This window comes from Drosophila rhopaloa, unplaced genomic scaffold, assembly GCF_018152115.1.
Source record: "Drosophila rhopaloa isolate 14029-0021.01 unplaced genomic scaffold, ASM1815211v1 contig_2, whole genome shotgun sequence".
Taxonomy (NCBI): Eukaryota; Metazoa; Arthropoda; class Insecta; order Diptera; family Drosophilidae; genus Drosophila; species Drosophila rhopaloa.
Window position 1 is genome coordinate 10,148,262 of NW_025335083.1, and position 20,479 is coordinate 10,168,740.

Consider the following 20,479-nt stretch of genomic DNA (forward strand, 5'->3'; position numbering starts at 1 on the left):
TATTTCGGTGGTTTTCTGTGTGTGCAGCTGATTGTGTGTGTGGCATTAAGAACTCTTTTATGACTCAGAAATGATTTAACTTAATAAACTGGGAACTATCAAGCGCAGAATTTATGAATGACTCGTTAAAATTATGAACCATTACGATGATTATATCTTATGGTCTAGACTCTAGACTTTATTCTGATAATGTTTCTTGCCTGCTTCCTTGAGGGTGATAAAATACTAAACAGCATGGTGGAAATATTTTCAGCAAATTGAATAATATTTGCAGTAGATTTTAGATAGCATTTATGCATTATAATAAAAAAGACCAGAAAACTGCTTTTAGAAAATGGGTGCTGCCAATTTATGGTTCATATGTTTAATCATAAAAATCAATTCCCTGAGCGAATTGGTAAAGGAGTGCTAAGATAAGTTTTATCTCCACGAGAAGAAGAAATGGAGAAAAATCAACAATATTAACAAATCAATGGCGAATAAAATAAATTGAAATATATTAATTTCAAGAAGAATTTTTTGTATGGTGTAGTAAATACAAATTCCGACTGCACCTGAGATCTTTACCTAATGAGTTGGGATTCCTGTCATTCGATTCATTATCTTTAGCGCCCTCTTACTATTTCAAGATCCCAGACCATTTGCCATTTACCATTTTCAAGCACAACTATTGCAGCTGTGAAAGGCAATTTGTAATTGTGTCGTTGGGAAAAAAGAAATAAAATGGGAAACAGATGCCTGGGTGGCTGTGGAAAAAGCATTGCTCTGTTTCAATTTAATTAGCCATTAAAATGTCTGCAATTGTGTGTGCGAGAGTGTGTGTGTGACGTCACATGCCAAACAACTACGTGACGGCTTGCATCCTTTTCCACTCTCTGGGGGATTCACACAACACCAGAGTATCTTGGGCATCTTCGGTCTGGCTTGGTCCTTATCCCCAGTCGATATCTGCACTTTACCTTACTTTTCCACCTGAAACTGGACTTGACTCCACTTCACTTTTATTTGTCTTCATCTGCTAACTGGCTCTGGAGTCTCTTTTTCATTCATCTGTTTGCCTCTGTTTGTGTTTGCCTTTGTTTGTGAATTTAACTAATTAAGTTTCCCATTTTCTCTCTCTCTATTTGCAGATGTAAGTGCTCGAACGGATTTTTCCAACCTCAAGGCAAAAGTGTTTGCGTGTGTGCGGAAATCAATTTAAAATTTATGCGACATGGATCTTGTCTATTGGATGTCAAGGTTTTGTTTGTTTTCTACTTTATGTGAAACTCATCAGCCATTTAGGTAAATTAATTTATTATGCTGAAGGATAAAAGCTTAGTCGTTAAATTGCGAAACATTATTTAATTATCAGGTATATGGACTTTCCTTTTTAAGTGTTATTTTACAGTTAGCTTGCGAAAATATTTTCTTTATTTATACAATTAATTTTCTTAAAAAAATTGACTTTTGATTAAAAGTCTTATGACTACGGAAATTAAGTCTTTTAAACACTCTTAGTGTCTGTATTTGTTTATTATTATAACCTAAACCTTATTTAGTCAATTGATAAAACAAATATGCTCTAATTTGCAAAGATTTCTCAAACTTAATGGTAGTCTATAAAATGAAAAAATTCTCTATGTTTCTTAGTGAAGAATCTCTTCAGTCTTAAGATTCTGAAATGCAATTAAGTTTCTCGGACCACCAATCAACATTCAACACTCTCTTCGAGAGTAATAACTCAAAGATATTTTAACCCATTTACCATGAATGGCAGTCGTTGGAGCTCGCATTTAATTGACTGATTGCTGTTGAAATTGCATGCATGTGTCATCTAAAAAAAATGGCTGAGAGCGATTAAAAAAAAAAAACCTTTTCATGTTTGCCGCGCTCTAAATCACAAACACATAAACCAAATTTAATTAAAATCCACTCAGAACGGCATCCGGATTATGTGCATGTGTCCTCTTCTCTATTATTTCCATTGATTTATTTTGCACACACTCAGTGGGTTTTTATTTTATAACATTTTCATTAAGAAAAACTGCAACTGAAACTCCACTTGCTGGGTGTTCCCAGTCGAATAAACATAATTCCCATGATTTATGGATTTGGCACAATGAATAAACACTGGCAAAGTGCAGACTTTGTGCAAAAGAGATCAGGAACACACGAGCATTTATTTTGTTGGGGCTCCAATGTTGATATATTAGCCAACAACAACTATGTATACATGTTTATTATTAGCCAAAGGCTGGCCTCTAGAGAAAACGAAAAGATCGGGGGACCTGGGACCTGGGACCGGCCTGCAATCATAATAAATGTTCATTGAAACCTTTTAAAAATCGCGCTGCCACAGCCGCCGCGCCTCAATGAAGCACTGCAACAATAAATTTTAGCCACGAAGCCGGGCTCTCTATACCAGCACATAAACATTAATAAACTTGTTGCAATCCAAAAGATAATTAGCCGTGGCTAGAGCTTGCAGTAACACCAGCGAACACCGGACAACAACCAACAGCGAACAACGAACAACGACGGCCACCGGCACACACATCACATAAAGCCACAAGACAAGAGCAGCAACAATTTGCTATTTAGTATAAAGTTTCATTAAAAACCCACTACGACTGACTGCACGGCCCATCATGCAGTTGTGTATCTTAAAGATACACAATGGGCACAGAAGAGGGTACGCTTCGCATCCCATCCCATCGCATCGCATCGCCTGCCTGCTGTCGATCATAATTTAACATAAAAATGATTTGATTACTATAATTTCTTTTGTGTTTTGGTATCACCTGGTAAGCTCATTTACTACAACGGCAACGCCGCCTATTACTCACACCGGGCCGCAGATACCCGGGTCCGGTCTTGGGTCCTCGGTTTTGAGTTTTTGGTCTCAGTATCGCACCGCGGACCTCACCGCATGCAGCGTGTGTCGTTTTGTATGGCCGAGAAGAACCAGAAAAATGAAAAAACGAAGGCAAAGATGAACATATCTCGTGGAGGAAAGGGAAAAGAGGTCCGAAATGAAACTGCGGGAAGGCAGCACCCAGAGTTCCATCATCACACTGAGAAGAGTTTCTTATATAGTTAAAAACCCCAAAAAAAAATTAACAAAACTCGAAAACAAAAAAATCCTTTAAGCCACTTAAGGTATTAAATATAATAGATAAATCTTGAGTGTTTGATTGAAAATAAAGAGAGAAAAGGAAGATATGAATGTTGGAATCCCATTTTAGACCTATACCGTTGATATTTTAAGAACGGACTTTTAATTGTTGCAAAAACGTTTTTTTCCTGAATATAAAAAAAAAAAAACGTATTAAAAGTAAAACAAAAAATAAAAGAAAACCTTGTAGCCAGGAAATGAAAAGTCAGATGAAACTTTAAATATATTACCAATTTTTTGTTAAGGACTTTAGTTGTTTTCCCACAGTGCATCACGAAAACTTGCCGGCCAGCGAGGAGTCAAAGTCAAACTGACAAACCCGTTCCGGTGCCTTGCAACAGCCTTCTGCCTCAGCCGCAACCAAAGTCAGAGTACCAGTGCCAGTTCGAGACGGAGAAGAAGTCCAAGTCGAAGTCGAAGACTTGCAGGCAATAATAGCATCGACTTAAGAGCCACGAAGAAGTATACTTCATCGGGTACTGGTACAAATATCTTGTTTCATGTGTGCGCTGGACGTTAATAGCAGGCCGTACCATTGTCCAAAAGCCAGTCAAAGTCCCCCGTTCGCTCCGCTCCTGTCTTTTCTTTATATATATTTTTCGTTTTTTATTTTTTTTTGTGTTTTACCTGCCCTTACCTGTGCCGCCCGGCCGCCCCATTGTGTACCGCTTGCATCTTCGCTGAGCGCCGCTTCTTGGCAGCCTTCGCTGCATTTCATCATTCATGCACATTATTTTAGCCACGGCCGGGCTTTCGGTTGTATCTGGAATTCGATAAGTTGACTGTAGATACGCTTAAAAACTAGATTTTTAGTGATAAAAATAACTTAGTAAACTCAAATTGAATGCAGTAAAATGTGGCTGAAATTTATTGATTGATTCATTATATGATTGATACATTTTTCTATAGCTTTTACTAGCGCCTTTTATAATTTAGAATAGACTTGATCAGCCCTTTGCAAGTTGGTGAATTTTTTCTGTTGGGTTTCACGAAATTGTTTTTATGAATCATAAATTGGTTGAAAATGTTTGTGAAATGGAAAAAGGGTAATTTCATATCAATTACTATTTATTATTGTAATATTACATTTTTGTATTATTATTAATTTGTTGTGTGAACCTCTTTTTTGTAGAGCATATACTATTCGTTTTAAACGAAATTCTGCATTACCCTTTTTTTTTGTTTTTACTGGTGCACTTCAGCGTTTTGTGTGCTCCTTACATCGTGTCCTGTCCCGCTTGCGTATCGCATTGGCCGAGGCTTAGAAGCGAAGATTGAGTTACATTGCTGGGGATTATTATCAACTGTATTATCTGGCTTTTCTTCTCCTGTGTTTTGCTTTATTTTTTTTATTTTTTGGTCCAAGGCGGCAACTGCTCTTTGGCCGGAAAAAAAGCCAAATAAAAATTCGTTACGCCGCTGCAGCGTTTACTCAACTGCAGAGTGAGATTCGTGGGTTTTGGTTTCGGGTTTTTCTGTTTTTAGGGTTTGCGCTTTTTTTTGTTTAATGATACCCTCTCAAGTATTTTCTCTTCGTCTTCCGTAGACTTTGTTTTTGTTGTATTTTGTGTGTGTGCTTGATGCGGTTCAAGTGCCTTTTTGGTGCTGTCGTAATTTGTGGCTTTTTTTAGGGAGGCGACGGACATGCATGTTTCATAAGTTTTCGGGGCAACAATTGTGTAAAATTATGAGCTGTCCATTTTTGCCATTTGGCATGGTTCCAGGGCATCAGAAGAAACAGCTAGCCAGCAAATCCGATTCGGTCTTTTGTTTCATTTTGTGGCCATAAACCAAACTGGAGTAGGTGTTGTCGTTAAGTTTTGATGTGCCACATTAAACTAGACTCCCCGAGCAGATTGAGTTTGAGCTGAGCCACCCCATTGTGCAGTTTATGATTGCAGATGAATGAAGCTACTAAAAAAGCGAGGAAGCCCACTGTGCTCTAATGGGAAATCAGATTTAGCCTATTGGCATAAAAATCTAGTTCCCCCCGATTGCTACTGCTGCCTTAGCAGTCCGTCTTGTTTTTATTGATTTTTATTTTCGAATAAAATTGAGAGGCGGCGACACTTTCACAGAGGAAACGTTAAATTCCTCTGGATATTCGTTAGCCCATAGATCTCTTGGGAATGGAAACTGAATAAAAGTGAATGTCGTTGGGGAGTTAAACTTTGAGGAAATTAAATCAGTTCGCCTTGGTATTTTTTATGTGAGGGAAGTTTATGAACATAACTGTCAAGCTGATATACAATTTAAATTAAAGTAATTCAGCTGAATAAAATATTCGCTTAGGTTGGCCCATTAAACTTCACTAAATTGATTAGCTTTTTTCTTACTAAATAAAGCAAATATGTTTTCAAGGATTTATGTTTTCTATAATAACTTTATTAAACAGCACTCTTAGAGTCTAAAATTAAAATTTAATTTTATAAATAAGCTTTTGTTAATAAAGTATAAAGTTAAACAAAGTACAAAAGATTTAAAGTTGACAAAGACATTTTCTCTTAGACTTTGAAAACTTTTTTATTGCTTTCTTATACAATAGGCCACTATATCGACCCACAGTCCACCCCTAACTGGGTCACATTACAGTTGGCAAATGGCTGCGGTAAAGTTTTAAATCATATTTAAAGAATACGGCAATAGATTCGGGCCCAACTGTTCGGATGGCAACCGCGAAGACATATAACACACGAGGCACTGTGTAGAAATAACCACAGGGAAAGCTCTGGGGCACAAGTATTGCACCACACTATTGGTGGTGTTGGTGGTGGTGGTGCTGCTGTGGCTCGAGATGGAAGCCAAAGCGGCAAATGTTCCAGGAAACTATAAAAGACAATAGCGGCAATATGCCAGCTCTGGTTTTTGTGGTTTTTTATGCTTGGACTCTAGGAAGAAGAAGCCTTTCTGGCTCTTGGCGTGGGCCTAAGTCAACAACAAAGAAGCGAAGCCTCAATGCCCTGGACGGCGCCTTTTGTTATATATATATGTGTGTATAGGAAAACCTTCCAAAGAGCTTGTTGGTGGCTTCGGGTGGAGGAATGGTGCTTGGTAGCCGAGAGTTGTGTATGCTCACGCATTAATATAGTTCCAAGCCAAAGTACACAGAGGAAAGGGGTACACAGAAAATAAATTGTTTAAATACAATTCGAAATAAGCTAACAGATTTTATCATCAGTTTTAAATTCTGAATATCCCAAAGAATATTTAAATATATTGCGCTATTTGTAACATGCTTGCATAATTTAATCATTAGCTAAAAATGCTGAAAATCCCATTAAAGTATTTTGATTAACTTTACCGTGAACTATATATTTGAAGTAAAGTCCAACTCTCAATCAATTTATATTATATATATATTAGTTTTCTTTATTAAATATTATTTTATATTTAGTATTTTTCTACAATTATTATTTATTTTATTATTTAATATTTCTTTCTCTGCATATTAAAATATAGATGTGTGTGAAACTAGTTTATGACAGGGCCGAGCTGGTGTGGGGTGGCAAATAAGGTTGTTTATGTGTAGGACCAAACCGTAAATATGACGCACCGCGAAGAAGAAGGGGTAACCTGTAACCTGGGCCAGCTGAAACTGGCTGCAAGTGGAGTGGTCAAGTGTAAAGTACGCAACTGCTCCTATTCCTATTTCCATTTCCATTCCCATTCCCATTGCCTGTGCCATTTCCCATTGTGGTGTCGTCTGCAGAATCGCAAGACGGCTGCTGGTCAAGTGTTGCAGTTGCTTCCTGCCTTTCGGCCTGACACTCACCTGGCCTCCAGCTTTTGCTATGCTCTACTCTGCTCTGCTTCTGCTTGTGGCATTCAATTGCCAATTCTCCACGCAGCCATCCTTGTTCTTGTGCTTGTATTTATATTTTCTTGGCATTGGCCTCTTCCCATGACACCGGTTAGCCGCATCTTCAGCTGCTCTGTGCTTATTTGGTTACTTTATGCCATTACCTGTATTCCTCCATAGACTCCTCTACTTCCTCTCTGGCGCGCTCTGATAATAAAGATGACAAAATATCTAGAGAAAATCATAAACCTTGTGTGTATGTTTGGAAAAATAATATCTTGCAGATATAAAGTACCATTTATGTCGTGCTTATATCTTATTTCGCCAAAGTCGTGCCATCGCAAGAGTCGCGAATCCCGAGTCGGTTTTCGCAGTCCAAGTCAAGAGTTGGGAGTCCCAGTCAACGATGGAGTCCATGCGGCATTTCGGTTCGGTTTGGATGGGTCTTTGGAGAACTGCTGCTGCGTTGGGAGATTGCTTTGTAGGCAGCGAACGAGCAGCATGGTTGCGTGGGCCACAGTGGTCAAAACTGAAATACTTCATTGCTATTGAAATGTGTTCTATATGATTTAGTATTAAATTTAATAATCTTAGTTTGGTTAGCCAAATTTATGAGATTTCTACCAATTTTGAGCTCCGTTTAAGCCCATTTTCATTATCCTTTCCTAACTTCTCAATGATTTTTCATTGCTGTCATTATTAGGGCATTTGAAAAAAATGTGTTATCTAATATTTTCATTTCATATTTTAGCATTTGATTTAAAGACAATAATAACTTTGTCTAGTCAATATTAAATATCTGATTTGTAATTAAAATAAATGACTTTTCGCACCTTCCTGTCCTGATTTAACCACTGTGCGTGGACTTGGCTGGAGCTCTGCGGCACTTCTTCACATGACGGCGACAGGCAATTGGCCCAATGCAGCGCCAGCGACGCCAAAGCCATGGCCACGTTGTCATCTTGGTCAAGGAGACGAGAAGGAGGATGGAAGTTGGGTCTATTGGCAATCTTTGTGCCCGGCCAAGTATCTTCTCTTTTCTCCTTTTCTGTCCAGCTCAGTTCGGTTATATTCCGTTCAGTTCAGTTCTGGCCTGGCCGACTTGTATATATGCTTTCATTACGAGCTTAGTTCACGTCACAATCAGTTGTTGGCATCGTTTATGCCGCATTGCCACACAAATACAGTCGCATCCCACAAGTGCGGTCAGAATAATAGGACTTACAAAAAAAAAGATTTTTTCCACTGTGTAAGATTTGATTTGTAATATTTAACATTTTTTTTGATTAATAATAGTAAATTACACGAAAAGTTTACTCAGTTGTTTTTAAAAAATGAATATTTAAAAAAGAACAACATAAAATGACAGAAATATGTTATTAATGTAACATTTACTTACAAGTTGAATATTCTAAGGAGTAATTGGTATTATCTAAAATGGTCTACATTATCAATAAAAATATTTTTTATTGAATTGCCATATTTTCTAGAAAACCTATTTGTAATTTACATGTTTCAAACCTATAGTAAAGGTAAAAGGCATATTTATTGCTATTATTTTGACCTCTTCTGTATACATAGTAACTAGTTGGCTGCTGTGGCAGCTTCTTCAGCAAAATGTCTTTCAACTTATCGCACTCACACACATATACTATATATATATATCCTGTGGAAACATGTGAGGAGGCTCGCTGGCAATTTGCATGCAACCTAGAGGAACCCCTCCGCCACCCACTTCCCACTGTACGTGCATGTAATTTATGCGTTTAGATAACACTTTGCTAATTTTGAATGGCATAAATTTTTTTTACATTAGAAGGAGAAGACGGAGTGGCCCAGTCCTTGGGATCGTGCCTGTAATTGTGTGTGCGTGTCTGTTACTTATTTTTTCCTTACTCCTTTTTTTCTTTTTTCTTTATTTTTTTCCTTTTTTTTTTGCATGCCGCACTTATGATGATGTATTGATTGTTCGAGGTGTCAGATTTTTGTTGTTACGACCAACACTTTTGCCAGGCCTTTTTCTCCTCTTGGCGTAATTAAAGGAAATATTTGAGATATGCCAAGATAATAGTGCTGGAATGTTGTTGGATTAATTAATTGAAAATGAGTTGAGTTGTGGCGGAAAGGAGGTAGAAAGGCAACCGATATCTGGTCTGCCTCTGCCCGGCTTTATTTGGTGACTGTTGCTGTGGCTCCTGCGTCTGTTGGCCATGTCGCCCGTTTGCTTATCAGTGGCAGCATTGACTTTTTATGGCCATGAGCGAGAGGAGACCGGACCCGCGACTCTCTGTGATTAATAAGGATTTTCAAGTCGTTAGCCGTCTTCGCCAGCCGTTCATCGCGTTTTTTATGGCCACGAGGGAGAGAAACGAGAATCGAATCGAGAGACGAGGCAGGCAAATTACCGATTTCAACAATGTCGCTCAAGTGGCTTAACTAAAGTTTTGGCTTTGACAAAGGCCCCTGAAAAACGAAGGAAAAATGAATGAAAAAAAGACAAAAGCAAGAGAAAAACCAGCAGTTGATGCTTGAATAATGATGTGATAACCGTAGGCATAAACTGGCCCGCGGACCCAGGATGATCCATCCAGTGTCCAGAACTTTGGTCAGATACAATTACGGACTAAAAGGAACAGTAGTGACACTTTAGCTATTTTCAAACATTTTTTAAAAGGTTAAAGTCTGTTTAAATATTTAGCTATTTTTATAACATTTTTGTTGATATTTATTATAATTATGTGGTATAAAATACGAGAAGCAGAATTATTATTTAAATTAAATGCTATTGCTTGTTATGTTTCTCTATTTTGGGAATATAAAATTTCACCAAATTATTTATATAAGACAGTTTTGTAACTGTAACAATAATTATTTAGCTGTTTATTAAAGCATAAAATCTGTTTCTTGCTACCTAGGCAACACTGATTACCACCCACGTACCCCTGCCTTGAGGCAATCGCGTCACAGCTGCATTCGCTGGTAAAAAGTTGCTGCTTAAAGTTTTCAAATTATTCTAAGTAGGGCAGAGCAGAGGATTATACTTGGGAAATTCTTATTTCTTGGCTGGCGCCTTGGATTAGGCTCGAATTAAATTGGAATTAAATTTGCCGCTTAAAGCGCGACAGAGTGAACTGAAACGAATTAAGCATTTGCTATTGCAATTGCTTTCATAAATTGAATGGGTGAATCAAAACAAAATTGCTTGCTTGAGGGTGAAATTTCATAAATGTATTCGGAATGAATATATTAACGTATTTATTAATAATGCGAATGCAATTTGAAATCATAAATAAAGTAAAGCACTTGCTATACAAATATTAGAAACAAAAAATGTGTATAATCAATTTTGTGTTTTTTCTTCTCTCAAAATCAAATTCGTCTTTAATTTATGCAAAATATATTCTAGTTTTAATAAGCGTACATATTTTTTGACCCTAAAAAGCCGCGTTAAATATGGCAAATATGTTTGCCATGCAAACAATAGGTTTTTTTTTAATTACCATAATTATGTAGTTAAATTTAATTTTATTCTAAATTGCTTTATTTAACTTTGTAAATTAAAGTTCTTCATGTGTAAAAACTGTAAACAGTTTGGTTGAGTAAATAATGAATAAAAAAGTTGCCGAAAAAATATGTTTAGAACCAACAAGCTCTTTTAGCAGTCAAAATGTTCACAAAATTAATTACATTTTCTTTTTTGTCACGTGTTTACCTTTTCCATTTAAAATTAATTTTTCTCGCACGAAAATGCATTTATTTCTGGCTTTATGCTAATAAAAGAGTCCAGAACTTTCCCCACGAATTTTGACAGACTAATGGAATGTGTGGACTCTGGGCTGTCACTTTTGACAGCGGGGCCACGAAAGTTTTCTTCATAGTGCTAATTAAAAAAACCAATAGAAAAACCAAATCGGAAACCAGTAGAGGAATGAAAGTTGAACAAACGTAAATTTATGTAGGCATAATCAAAACTGCACGGCAGAGTTGTGGTTATGGTTCTGGATTTTTCGTGCCCCACTGGTTTCCCACCAGGTTGCTATTAATGCTGGCGGTGCATATACTTCAATCATATGCAAGTGTTGTGGAATTAGAGGCAGTAAAACGTAATCAAATTTCATAGCATTACAAGGAAATGCGAGCCTTAGAAGTGCACCGCCGATCCAAAAGGGGCAAAGATGTATAAACAGTTACGATTGTCTTAATTACATATCAAATATATCGCCTCGCTGATTGATCTCAAGCCAAGCAGAAGCCAGAGGAGTCCCACCAACCTCAAGTATTCCCCTCTGAGTTGGCTGGCCATAAAATCAACATAAATCTGAGTTATAAAAAGTCATGTTCGGCTGCACTTAATTAGCGGCCGACCTCTACGGAATGAGTGTCATGCCCATATGTCCTCTCTATTACGATCCCATCTCGATCTCCATAAATACCATAGGACCGAGGAGGAGCCTGCCTCTCCAACCGACTATAATTCACACAATTTGCTGATGCGTGTGCCACGAGTGTTGAGCCCAAAATGTCAACAATATAGCACTCCCATTCCCATATATTTTCTAAATTCGGAGCGTATTCCCACTGTCGCCTCGTGCTCCAAAATTAAATGGTGTGAACGAAATTTTATGCCGAATCATGCGTGGAAAATGATGAAGATGCCGTCGAGGCTGGGGAAACCTCATCGAGTTTCTACGTACCATGTTCGGTTGAAATATATTTGCGTGCCTCATTTCATTTGTTTATGTTTTCCTAAAGAGATTTACAGTCGAAAAAAAGATAAAGTAATAAATTCTGGGGAATTGGTTTATTAATTGTTGGTCGATTACGTCATTGAAGAGTTTTAAATTTCATTCTAAAAACAGTTTGAAATGGCATTAGAATCCTATAAGTGCTAGCCAATTAAGAGTACTTTTTTCTTCACCATAGGTTTTTGCAATTAAGAAAAATTTGAATTTCTTTGTCCATATTAATATGTTTATGTTTACATTAATAGTTTTAAAACAGTTTTTTATAGGTATATATAATTTATAATACCTAAAATTATTTAACTGAAGAAGAAAATTTCAAATTAAAGCGCGGACTAAACTATAAATTAGTGTTATTGTTACGCCCATGTCCATGCTCTAGATTCCAAAGACAATTTATTTTCCGAGTGCAGGGGAACTTTGCATGTGTGAGGCCTCGTTAGAGGAGCCAGTTGTCTTGATGAAGATGCACACACTCGGCCATGATAACTGGGCCCCGAAATTAAGTTGAAAACAATTTAAATTTGTTAGAAGCCGCCGGCAACGAGGCGAGGTTCCAAAGAGTAGTCGTGGTCTCCATGCCAAAAATGGGTAAAAACACTTTCAACTCCCCAGCACCGGCATCAAATGGAGGATGTGGCCCACAGAGATGTTGACGTCAAACGACAGCAACGAGACACTTCACTTCTACTCGTATACGATGTACTTGTTTTTGGTTTTTTATACCCTTGCAGAGGGTATTATAATTTTGGTCAAAAGTGTGCAACGCAGTGAAGGAGACATCTCCGACCCTATAAAGTATATATATTCTTGATCAGGATCACCTCCTGAGTTGATATAGCCATGTCCGTCTGTCCGTCTGTCCGTCTGTCCGTCTGTCCGTCTGTCTGTCCGTCTGTCTGTCCGTCTGTCTGTCCGTCTGTCTGTTTCTACGCGAACTAGTCTCTCAGTTTTAAAGATATCGAATTGAAACTTTACACACACCCTTCTTTCCTTTGCACGCAGTATATAAGTCGGAACGGCCGGGATCGGCCGACTATATCCTATAGCTGCCATATAACTGAACGATCGGAAATGCCATAACTTTGGTGTTTGTAAAGTTAGGAAGTTGGGATTTTCTATGGGTTTTGTATTTGGCTAATCAATCCGACATGCCGAGTTTCATAAGGATCGGCCGACTATATCCTATAGCTTCCATATAACCGATTGATCGGAAATGCCATAACTTTGGTGTTTGTAAAGTTAGAATGTTGGTATGGGTTTTATATTTGGCTAATCAATCCGAAATGCCGAATTTCATAAGGATCGGCCGACTATATCCTATAGCTGCCATATAACTGAACGATTGGAAATGTCATAACTTAGGTGTTTTTAAAGTTAGGAAGTTGGGATTTTTTATGAGTATTAAGAATGCATCATATGAATAATTTTGGAGAATATAATTTACAGAGTATTCTGCAAGGGTATATCAACTTCGGCTCTGCCCAAAGTTAGCTTTCCTTTCTTGTTTTTTTTTGTTTTTGGGTCGCACATTTATGAGTAATTTCATGTTGTGCGAACCGTTTTGATGGAGTTGCAATGTACTCTCTCTTGGGAATGGGGTTTTTCGGGAATTAAGTTTGAGTTGGAGTTTCTTTTCGGAATTTTATGGGCTAGAAGAGTTGGTCTTGAGAGTACATTTAGTGTCGGAATGGTGTAAAGGAGTAGCCCTGCTATAAAAATAAAAAAAAGGCTGCAGTTTACGATTCCGTTTATGTTTTACAAATAACTCAAGTATTTACGGCTTGGCAGTAGAATTTTAATTACTTTAAAGTCCAGGAGTTTCAAGTGTTTTTAATTTAGTAAATATTATTATTATTTGAGTAATAAAAGGTATATTGTAAAGTAGTAAACGAGTATTTAAAAAATATTAACCGCACTGCACTTCGTTTTAGCATCCTAATAATCCTTAATCGCAGTTGTAAAAATGTAAAATGAACAAATTTGTGCCTTACAAATGGTAAAAGTAGAACCATATGCTCAAAGATGTCCATTTCAATCTCCTTTCAATCAACTTCAGCCACAACAGATCAGGAAATCTCTTCAATCCAAAAAAATATCCCTCATCCAAACTCCACTTTTCGGATCGTTGCGACTTCATTTCAAGCGAAACATCTTTGCTTCTCAGATTTCTCAACTGTTTTGGCAGCCTGTGAAGTCGCTTCCTCCCTCGATTCCCACTCATCAAACCCCATCCCAGATCCTCTGGAAACACTCGAGTACTCAAGTCCATCCAACTCGGACGACAATTAAGTGATTCATTAAAAATGACAGAGCATGAATTGAATTGAGAGCCAGAGTTAGAGTTGAGTTTTCTGTTCTGGCTTGGGCTTGAAGTTTGAATAGAACCCGAATAGTGGTGGGCCATAGGCTATGTATAGAGAAAATGTCAGTGCGTGCCAGAAGATAAGGGAATAAAAGAAAGTTGTTGATGTTGCCGCGCCGACTACCGTACAAATTCAGACCCCGTCCGTACGTGCACAAGTATTTGAAAAACTCATTTAAATCCGATGGACAGACGACCCATCTCGAGGGTGGGAACCGAGAACTAGTAAAAATCAAATGCAAACGACGAAGGTTGACGCTGACATTTGATGCCAAATTTTCAAGTGAAGCGACCAGCGGCAGTGGCAGCCAAAACACTTGAGGAATTGCCGCCGCTGTCGTTTAAAAGATAATGGCATGAGATACTCGACGAGTGCGAATGTGTGTTCTCCCTGAAAACAGTAAGAAAAAATCATGGTAAAAACTAAAAATGTGAATAATCTTTTAGAAAATAAGTCAGTAAGAAATACTTTAGTCTAACAAAGTTTATGTTGATACTAAAAATTATGCTTTGAGGAGCATAGAAAGTAAAATTATAAATTATTGAATTATGATTAAACTTAAAGTAAAGCTTACCAAAAAATTCAACAAATACATAATGATTAAAATTCTCCAATAAATTGTGGAATACAATGTTAAACTCAGATTTGTATTTCCAAATTTTATATAATATTTTCTCCCGGTGCCTTTGCCGCCCCGGTAGCCCCAGCTTCCATCCTCCGCCGACTGGACCAGTCGTAAATATGAAGCACAAACAAAAGCAGCCCGTCCAGACAGAAATCAGTGGAGTTGGAAAAGGAGGAGGCACAGTCCGACTACGAGGCCGTCGCATTAGTATACGGAAGCTCGAAAACGAAAAAATTACAATCTCAACCGTTTGGCAGACAGACGATGACAGAAGAAGCGGCATTGCAGTGTGTGGTGGCAAAAAGGAAGAAAAGTGGCAAGGGGCGGCAGATTCCGTCGGCAGATAGCTATAGTCGGCCCAAGCAGGCCATAAACTGGCGACTATGAAGATATATTAGGCAAATAGATGGATGGATGACTATAGTACGCCATTTCCATCTCTCTTTTCGTTTTTTTTATTTTTATTTTTTTTTTCGTTAGTCGCCAGCCGAAGAGAAACAATTTTCGACAACGTTTTGGCAAATGCAAATGGAGTTTGACGGGCGGCCGCCAACGTTCTACCATCAAATAATAATAAAAGACTCACGGAAATTGATGGCTTCGGGAAATTGGAAAACCTCATCGATTGGTTAATACCCTTGAATGTCTTCCAATTTGTGGAAAAATGTTTTTAATAATCAAGTAGATATGTTTTATCAACAGATTTTTTTCTGTTTTTAAGTTTGATATGGCCAATTTGTATATATTTTTTGTATGTTCCCTCCATTTACTTAAAATTTCCTGCTACCCAATCTTTAGACAGTGTAAACAAAAAGGTTATCAGCCTTATTGCGGCTTATGATGAGTATGATGAACATTAGAAAAGACGTTTTCTTTTAGCTACCTGACATATACACACACATACTTCACTCACGGCGAACTGCGTCTCAAATTACATGACCATGAAGAGATGAGGAAAAAAATTTATTACAAAAGATAGACAAAAGATGCGAAATATTTGCCCCTGACTGACTGACGATGGCGATGACGATGGCTATGGGAATGCTGGCAACTGCTGCTAGAAACTCACACAGTGCTGCAGAAAAGTTAACGCACGCAGAATGTGCAAACAACAAAAAATACAAATATGTCTGCCCGTCCAGCCAGCCGCATAAATACTCTCCGGGGAGTTGTTAGTTTCGTGGGGTTCTCTCGTGTGGATTGAACGAAATAAGCGAAGCCTCCAAGCCGGGGTTTTGCTCCATAGATTGGTGTGGGCTATAGTTTTCACCATCCCTCCATTTCCCTCAATGCAGATCCTTTGGGGAGGACCTCTACACTAGCGAAAATATTCATTTTATTGCATAAATCCAAATACTTATAAAATTAGTGAAACAATAAAAAAAAAACATTTAACTAAGAAACAATTGATAGGAATTTTGTGATATTTCGAAATTTAAACATTTGAAATTGGGAGCACTATTTATTTAAATTCTTCTGCAAGTTAAAATTTTTAGGACGTTGAAAAAAAAAAAAAATTTGTTAGATGTTTTTCTAAATAGTGTTAAGTTAAGAACTTAACACTTACATTAAATATTTTATAAATTGGTTCTTCCTATATTTACACGAACAAAATAAATTGATTTCAAAATCAACATTCCTCTTACCTCTGTAAACAAATCATTTCAATTAAATAATATTTGAAAGCGTTCTGTTCCTTAAGATTTATTTATTCAATCTGTATAAATAAGGACTCTTTTTGTGAATTTTAAAAATGTTTCTTCGTATTTATTTATTTGCCCTTGGGGGCGGCGATTGCGAGTGCCACCCAAGTTGCCTGTTTATGAATTACTTCAACCGTGCAGCACGTGTACATATGTACTGTAGTTATGCATGTACACTGCACAACATGTATTTATGTATGAGTATAAAATGGAAAGCATAAACAACGACGGCGAACGAAAGCCCTGTAGCTGCAACAAAGGGCATCTCACTGAAATATGCTGCAAAACTGCGAATTGCAAACTGCAAAACGAAACGAAACCAAACCAAACGAAACGCACTGTGTGCAACAATTTATGGCCAACATTCAACAGCGGCGAAAGCGAAAAAAATACAAACTGAATGTTTGCGGCAGCATAAAAAGTAGCCAAACAGATGGGCGGAGGGGCGGGGCTGGCAACTTGGTTGCTGCATTTCTTTGCATAAATTGCAACATTTTGTGGCACCGAGCTTGAAGTTTCTGCTGCCACTGCTTAGGCAATTTGTCATAGCAACTATCAGTTCCGTATAAAGATATCTAGATACAAATAAATCTGAACGAACGAATAAATTCCGACCGCAATAAGTTAATGAACATGTGAAAGGGTTTACTTAAAATTTGTTTGCACAACAATTTGTTTGTTTACCTTGCTTTAAATGTATGCGAAAACTTTAGAAGTCAAATTCAAAATTAAAGTTGAGAGTTAAGAAGCACACAGCAAAATTTATTTTAAAACAAGAAAGGAAAGCTAACTTCGGGCGGAGCCGAAGTTGATATACCCTTGCAGAATACTCTGTAAATTATATTCTTCAAAATTATTCAAATGATGCATTCTTAATACTCATAAAAAATCCCAACTTCCTAACTTTAACAACACCAAAGTTATGACATTTCCAATCGTTCAGTTATATGGCAGCTATAGGATATAGTCGGCCGATCCTTATGAAATTTGGTAGGTCGGATTGGCTGGCCAAATATAACACCCATAGAAAATGCCAACTTCCTAACTTTACAAACACCAAAGTTATGGCATTTCCGATCAATCAGTTATATGGCAGCTATAGGATATAGTCGGCCGATCCTTATGAAATTCGGCATGTCGGATTGATTAGCCAAATATAAAACCCATAGAAAATCCCAACATTCTAACTTTACAAACACCAAAGTTATGGCATTTCCGATCAATCAGTTATATGGCAGCTATAGGATATAGTCGGCCGATCCTTATGAAATTCGGCATGTCGGATTGATTAGCCAAATTCAAAACCCATAGAAAATCCCAACTTCCTAACTTTACAAACACCAAAGTTATGGCATTTCCGATCGTTCAGTTATATGGCAGCTATAGGATATAGTCGGCCGATCCCGGCCGTTCCGACTTATATACTGCGTGCAAAGGAAAGAAGGGTGTGTGCAAAGTTTCAATTCGATATCTTTAAAACTGAGAGACTAGTTCGCGTAGAAACAGACAGACGGACAGACAGACGGACAGACGGACATGGCTATATCAACTCAGGAGGTGATCCTGATCAAGAATATATATACTTTATAGGGTCGGAGATGTCTCCTTCACTGCGTTGCACACTTTTGACCAAAATTATAATACCCTCTGCAAGGGTATAAAAATGTGATTTCTTTTCTCCAAAAATTAATATTGAAACAATTTTTGTTTTCATTTGATTCTATATGTATATTTAACATTAAATAAATATAATTTATAAAGCACTCAAGTAGTAACTTGGTTTATAAAAGTTAGAGATGGTGGACCGTAAAAATCCTGACTAATAAATTAAATTTGTATTTATAGCATCTTTATTATCTTACCTATTTGAGTAAAACAATTTTTGTCGGTGGAAGCGTTACAAGTCTTAAGGACTTATTCAAAAAGTGCGAAAGTATTTCCACACGCCCCAGCAATTGAGCAGAACGAGTTGAGGCGTAAATATTCTGCTGCCACACTGAGATTACCCATAGCCCCCGAAATGCATTTACGCCAACTCAACTGATGCAAATCTAATTCTCGAATGTCTCTTGCACACACACATTCAGACAGAAGGGCGCGCAGTGCAAAATATAAACCTCTCAAGTGCAAAAACCATTCAAAAACTAAGCTAAATTTATTTAAGGAACAGCCAGCAACGACGACTGCAGCAGCAGGAAATTTTTTTCACTCCACACTCTGTTTTCTCCGCTTTTGGTACGGTGTGTGAGCTCCTGCACATTTCACTTAACAGAAATAAAAACTGAAAAGAAAAGCCAACGCAAATTCGAGCAAAGCCCAAACCATACCAAACAGAAAAAAGTCTATAAAGATAGTTTTGCAGCTGCATAGACGCTTCTGTATCCTGAAAAATATTGTCAAGGTATTTACAATAGTAAAAACAAGTGATAGCACTCACTCAGTTTTGATAAATCTGATTTTCCTGGCACCGTATTAATTTAAGAAATGGTGCCAAATAGTCTTAAATATGCACCATTATAAATCTCAACATTTTTGGATGTATAAATAAATTTTTTTAAATTTTATGTTTATCTATACATTAATACAAGACGTTATTTTTAAAAAATATCCACAGAAAATATACTTTATGTAAAATAATAAACTTGTTAGCAAATAAGTATTAAATTATTTTAATATTCATACTCTTGACTGGTTTAACATATGCTGAAATGATTTTCTTTTTGGCAAAAGTCTTTAAAAATCTTGTGTTTAACAAAATCAATAATGCAATAAGAATACCCTTTTATCCAGGGTATACCGACAGAAATGGGAAACCCATACAGAGGCAGCAGAGCGGAGCAAGAGCAGCCAACAAATGTCGCCGGCAAAGACCAAGAAGTGAAGAGAGGTGGTCGGAACACGGGGAAAATCCAGGGGGGGAAGGGGAGATATATAGTGGCGGTTGGGGAAATTGCAGGAATGAAATTCAGGTGGCGGCTGGAAAACACTCGGGAAATACGTTGACTGGGCTCTCGTCTCGCCTCCCGCTTTTTCGACCAGGTCCTGGTGCCCATGGACGTGTGCATGCAAGGTGCTCGTATAATGCGTTGTGCGTGTTAAAAGATAGTTTTGCCCAGCTCAACGCGAGGCCAAAATCCAGCAAGTTTCACAGTGGCCCGGCAGTTGGAATGGAACACACAGCCCGTACCCAAGTCCACACCCAACCGCACAGCCCAGCGACAGGTAGTTTTACACATTGAAAAATCCCAAACACCGTGACACGACTCGTTTTTGTCCGGGTTTTTCTGGGGCTGGGAACTGTGCTCCCGTTCGGCGGCTACTGTTTGGTGTGTGTGTGTGTGTCTGTGTGTGTGTGTGTGGATGGCTCCCTAATGTAATAGGTCTGGGGATCAAGGCAACGCGAGACAAATGCACAAAGCCCCTTCCCCACTCCTTTGTTTGTTCAGAATTCAGCAGCTGCAGCATTGGCATTGGATCTTTTCAATATCTGCTGGCATAAAAAACGGGGTGTGCTAAAGGGGATTTCTCGGCATTTGGCTGCGATTTGTTTGGGGGCGTGGGGGAGGTAAGGTCATCAAATGGCCTCAGAAGGATTGGCGTTGTTTCAGTCACATTTTAACGCATATTTTGGGAAAAATGAAAAATGAAATATGGTTTAAAATGGTTTATGCCATGCAGAACAAAAGTTTACCAAATTTAGCTGGGTTTAAAAATACCATTATAGAATATTTACTGAATGCCTTTTAAAAGTGATTTATGTATGACAAAAAAAAGTGAAACTTTTACAAGCCCGCGAAAACTTTTTAAAGAATTATTATTTATGGTTAGCTGCCCTATCTAGGCAATTATTATTATGGTACCATTTTTGCTTTTCACTGAAGTTGTTATTGTCCCACAATTGTTAAATCAACACGGACCAGGGATCTTTGTTTTTAGGTCTTTCGCCTTTTTTTTCTATGCTGCGCGTGCTTCTTGTCCATATTGCCCTTAACCCCAGAATGCCCAACGATTGCAGCATTGTCATGTGTTGCTGGTAGAGGTCTTCGGCCCTTTTTTCTTCTCGTTTTCCCTATTTTCATTCGATGTT

The 20,479-nt window shown here is 37.8% G+C and overlaps 1 protein-coding gene across 6 annotated transcripts in view; it reads left to right on the forward strand.

Annotated features, from left to right (window-relative positions):
- LOC108048520 (WAS/WASL-interacting protein family member 1) overlaps positions 1–20,479 on the forward strand; it is a 77,044-nt gene that overhangs the window by 29,759 nt on the left and 26,806 nt on the right. The window contains exon 3 of one of the 6 annotated variants that reach the window (XR_006417631.1): positions 1,131–3,085. The exons of the other annotated variants lie outside the window; for them this stretch is intronic. The gene's annotated coding sequence lies outside the window, so the exon portion shown is untranslated. Of the gene's footprint in view, positions 1–1,130; positions 3,086–20,479 lie in introns of those variants that run through there. 6 annotated transcript variants of the gene reach the window in all.